Source organism: Papaver somniferum, chromosome 9, assembly GCF_003573695.1.
Source record: "Papaver somniferum cultivar HN1 chromosome 9, ASM357369v1, whole genome shotgun sequence".
NCBI lineage: Eukaryota > Viridiplantae > Streptophyta > Magnoliopsida > Ranunculales > Papaveraceae > Papaver > Papaver somniferum.
The window spans coordinates 125,079,146-125,084,623 of record NC_039366.1 but is presented as its reverse complement, the minus strand read 5'-3'; the positions used below and the strand labels follow the sequence as shown (position 1 = coordinate 125,084,623).

General features: G+C 35.6%; 1 pseudogene; it reads right to left on the bottom strand.

Annotated features, from left to right (window-relative positions):
• Positions 1-3,704: 3,704 nt before the first annotated feature.
• LOC113312544 lies at positions 3,705-5,114 on the bottom strand (annotated as a pseudogene).
• Positions 5,115-5,478: the final 364 nt, after the last annotated feature.

Here is a 5,478-nt window from a genome sequence, read left to right as displayed (position 1 = left end):
CTAAATACATTTTTGCATATATGGACTAAGATTTGCTTGGATTTGGCCTTGTAACACGAGTTAAATTTTGTTGCTAGTCCCGATGATAATGAAATTCTATGTGTGCTTGATCCCTTCGAGCCACTAAGGAGGCAACGTAGGCGGCTGATGAAATTTTAATTGTAGTAGAAGAAAGGTTCGTTGAGACTTGTGAAGGTTCGATTTTTAAATTAATTTTATAAGGCTAAAAGAAAGAAAACCTACTTAATGCAAATTGATTTCAAGATTTAAAAATAGACTAAGGCTCTGAATTCCACTATTCATTCTAGTTGATTGGTTTACAATAATATTTCAAAAATTATTATTATTAAGTTATTTTCTCATTAATTCACTATTAGTCTACAAGGTGTCCAAATATTAAATTATAATCCCTAAGCATGAATTATCAAATAATTAATTCTAAACACAATACATCAAATTGATTCACAACTAATTAAGAAAATCATTTTTACTTTTATGTTAATCTTAGTGAATAAAATAAAATAAATAATTAAAGAAATTGTAAAAAGAAATTACCAATCAAGCATGAGTGAATAATTTCCTCCTTTGCCTCAGTCATGCAAGAATTGGCTCATCATAATGAAAACACGCTCAAAATATGAATTCATTGCTCAAAAAGTGTTCACAAATAATGAAAAGGGAGTAAAATGATGAAAACCGGGTTTTTGCAATGCTTATAACTGTTGTAGTTTACACTGTTATAAAGAACGGTATATGAGATGTGTTGTGGTTACTATTCGTCTGTTGCTCAGAAACTGTTGCAAAGATGGGGAATAGATGACAGTATTTTTACGACTGTTTTATCCGTTTGTTCTTCATGTTCTTGATGATCAACAACAGCAACAGAAATAATTGATGAACTCTCGATTCTCACCTCTATCTTCTCCCAACTCTCAGCCAACCATTTTATTACTCCGCAACACCTTATCTAGCCTCACAGGGATAAGAAATATTGCTCAAATTCTCCAATAATCCTCCATTACTCGGCATTAAAGAATATATTCTCGGGAATATTTTATCCCCTTTCTTGTCTTATGACGTTGTCAACCAGTGGTTACTATTCGTATGTTGCTCATAAACTGTCGCAAAGCTGGGGAATAGATGATAATATTTTTACGATTGTCTTATCCGTCTGTTCTTCGTGTTCTTGATGATCAACAACAACAGTATAAATAATTGATGAACTCTCGAGTCTCACCTCTATCTTCTCCCAAAACTCTCAGTTTACCATTTTATTACTCCTCAACACCTTATCTAGCCTCACAGGGACAAGAAATATCGCTCAATTTCTCCAATAATCCTCCATTACTCGGCATTAAAGAATATATACTCGGGAATATTTTCTCCCCTTTCTTGTCTTCTGACGCTGTCAACCGGTGTTTACACGCTCTAATCATGCTTCCAACACATCAAATAATGAGTCAACACGCTGAAAACACATGTAGTCGTTCCAAAACAGCACCAACAGAATCCCGGGTATCATCCAAACTTTGTTTCACTTCAATCCTGCGATTACAACCCATGTTTTTCGATTCTAACATAATTACCGATATTCCAAGTCAATCCCAGCAATTTAATCTCCCCCAAATTCTTCAAAAATCTTCACAAAAACTCTCGGGTTTTCTCGAGAAAAACATGTAACTCTTTGTTTTATTCAATCCCGATGATTCAGCCAATTCTAATCAAAATCAACAACCGTACCACGCCTGTTAAGATTAAACAAGTCTTCCCAATCAATTTCAGTCGTTGAGTCTCATTCAAGTACCTCCAAAATCCAAAGCTTGATTCTGCCATCATTTTTCCCGCCAAAATGCAGGTTTGAAAATGAAAAAGATGAAGTGCCCTTATCCAGAAGTTGGGTGCCGTTAAAAGCTGGGGTGTGCTGGGGGTGCCCTTATCCAAAAATCGAGGGTGTCTTTAGTAATTTTTCAGGGGTGTCTTTAACGCTTTTTCAAGCCGATTTTTCCAAAAATGTTTATTTCCAAAAAGACCTAAAAATACATAAAAACACAATATTAATACAAAAATCGATTTCCAACACTATAAAAACTGGGAACAAATTAGACACATAAATGCGTCTATCAGCAGCCGCAATGAGTTGCATCTTTAGGGGTACAACATCATATCGCTCATACCATAAAATTGCAAAATGATTACGTCAAACTTGATGAGTTAGTTGTAGTCCAGTCCTCTGATGCCTATACTTCCTATCAATCCATTCGACGTAGGTATGCACCAATTGCAAATTGGATACAACCAAGAAAGAGAGGCTAACCAGTATGCAAGTTAGGGGAGATTCCATAAGAAACTTTCACCACAAAGGTGATTCAAGGAAAAAATGACATGAATCTGGAGGATGCACCCTTAGAACGAGCAAGATAATGCATGCAGCTCATTGTCGAAGCGGAGTAATGACGCGGAAATATGCTTGCGATAGCCTATGTACAAGTTCAAGGCATGCCATATGGATGGATAGAACTTGGAAGCCAATGATGCATGAAAAATGCTTCAACATTATCTTTTTGGGATGTTAAACCCAAAATGCATCGTTGTGGTGCAATTTGCGAAGTTGGGCATCGACCCGGAACTATTATGCATCATTATGGTGTATCTTCTCGAATTCATTGTAGCGGATGCAGGTGGAGTCGGCTTATGGAAAAAATCTCTCATTTTCTACTTGTTAAAATTTCAATAATACATATATAGGGAACGGGAGTCGGTTGAAGGTGCATTAAACACAGATGCATCCTTGAACTATAAAGCTTTTCCGGTATACCATATACGAAGTGAAACATCATTATGTCATGTTGTTTACTCGAGAGACTTCATAATGAATAAAAATCATCGTTGATGTATTTTTAAACTAAGAATGCACCACTATGATATGCCTTCCAAAGAAAAGGTAAATGATCAACACTCATGTGTATCATCTTCTAAAGACCCTTTTGCATATACGAATTAGGATTTTCTTGGATTTGGAATTGCAAAACGAGTTGACTTTGGTTGCAAAATGATTGCGTCAAACTTGATGAGTTAGTTGCAGTCCGTTTCTAGGATACCTATACTTCCTATCAAGCCATTCGATGTAGGCATGCACCAATTGCGAAATCGATATGGCCAGAAAAGAGCTAACCGGTATGCAAGTTAGGGGAGATTTCATAAGACACTTTCACCACAAAGATGATTCAAGGAAAAAATGGCATGAATCTGGATGATGCACCCTTGGCACGAGTAATATCAATGCATGCTTTCAGCTCATTGTCGAAGTGGAGTGGTGATGTGGAAATATGCTTGGCACGGCCTATGTACAAGTTCAAGGCATGACATATGCCTGGATAGAACTTGGAAGCCAATGATGCATGTGAAATGCTTTAGCATTATCCTTTATGGTCTTGTACCCTTCGGAGAACAAAGGTAAGTTGGAATGATGAGAAGTTACTTACGAAAATTACACTTAACGCATTATGCTTGCATAAGACCTTTGGAAAGAAAATTGGACATGATTTCCATTCTGGTACCCTCAATTTATGCAAGCAAATCAACCACAAAATACCGGATTACGGCAAATCAAAAAAAAAAACGAAGGAAGGAAGGAAGAACGGGAATTAGCTTAACCCATTAAATTGTCAAATTGGAAGAAAATAGCCAAAACAGGGGAAACAAAATCATTTGGGTGATTCAGGATACTTAGAGCCTGTTTCGTACAATTTTAAAAAACAATTTTCAAAAATAGTTTTCCAATGTTTTAAAAACATATCCTTTTTTCTTTATTTTCATTTTCTATAATTGTTTGGTAGGATAAAAATGTTTTTGAAAACCAAGGAAAATCAACTAAATCAGATCAAATGTAAAGACTCGTCTAAGAGATAGTGATAGTGGCCATGACTCAGTTGCAATCATTTCCACGATGTCTTACTTTGTTCTGAAAAGAAGAAGAAGGAACAAAAAAAAAAATCACTGAAAACAACAATTTATTGTTTTCATATTTTTGTTTTTAAAAACAAAAAACAAATAGAAAACATTTTCTGAAAATGTCCCTATCAAACGCGTTTTCTCATGTTTTCTTTGTTTTTAAAAATAGAAAATTGTTTTTGAAAACTATACCAAACAGACTCTTAAACATGCCAAAAGACGGATTAGCAACAGTAAATCCTCCATCGATGATCATGTTATACCCACTCACATACTTTGATTCATCGCTGCCCAAATAAAGGGCAGCATTAGCTACATCCTCGGCCGTGAGAATGACCCCCTTGAGGTTTCCTAATGCATGCATAAGTTGCTCCAGATCTTTATCCTCCATTTTGTCGAAGCTCTTAGCTAAAGGTGTTGCTAGCGCATAGGGAGACAAACATTTAACCCTTATCCCAAACTGTCCTAGCTCAACAGCTGCATTTTTAGTCAATCCTAATACAGCATGCTTGGAACATGCATAGGCATGAGAAGCGGCAGCCCCAATAACGGAACTAATACTAGCCGTTAAAATTATGCTACCTTGATGTGCTGGAATCATGACACGGGCAGCATGTTTGGTTCCTAAGAATACACCAGTAACATTCACTTTCAAGACACGTTCGAAGTGTGGTTTCTCATTATCAAGGATTCGAGCTTTGGGTTCATCTACAATTCCTGCATTATTGAACATTATATCAAGCTTTCCGTATTTCGCCACCGTAGTGTCAACAGCATTTTGAACTTGAAGTTCATCGGTGACATCACAATGGACATATGAGGCTAATATTGCAGGACCAATATCCTTGCAAACTGATTGGCCTAATTCGTCTTGGACGTCAGCTATCACAACTTTTGCATCGTGTTGACTGAATAATTCTACAGTGCATTTGCCAATACCCTAGCACCACCAGTGATCAATGCTGCCTTTCCTTCTAATCTACAAGAGTAAATCATCATAAATCAATAAGCATAATTTGGAACTTGTTAATATAGTAGAACCTCTATATAATAATATTCTAGGGACAAAAAGAAATTATTCTTATATGGAGGTTATTCTTATATGGAAGTGTAACTTGAAGCGAGCAATAAAATTTGCTATATATATACCTAGAAGAAAACATAATTACGCAAAACAGACATCACAATATACGTAGGCAATACTAATTAAGTTTTGTTTAGTTTCACATGTACGGAAGTTAAATATACGAAGTTTGCTATGCAACACAATGGACCTATGCAATACCTAAGAAAACCTAAATTTTGTTTAGTTTCACATGTGAAATTTGTTTAGTTTCACATGTATTAGTTAAATATACGAAGTTTTCTATGTAACACAAATCCACATGAAATTCAACAATGATACAGAAAATTGACAAATAAAACCATTCGATCAAAGATATTTGAATGAGTCGTGCAAAAAAAAACATCACACTTGCTAAAAGTAAAAGGATTTTCCAAATTAGTTAAAAAAATCTATTTGTCTTA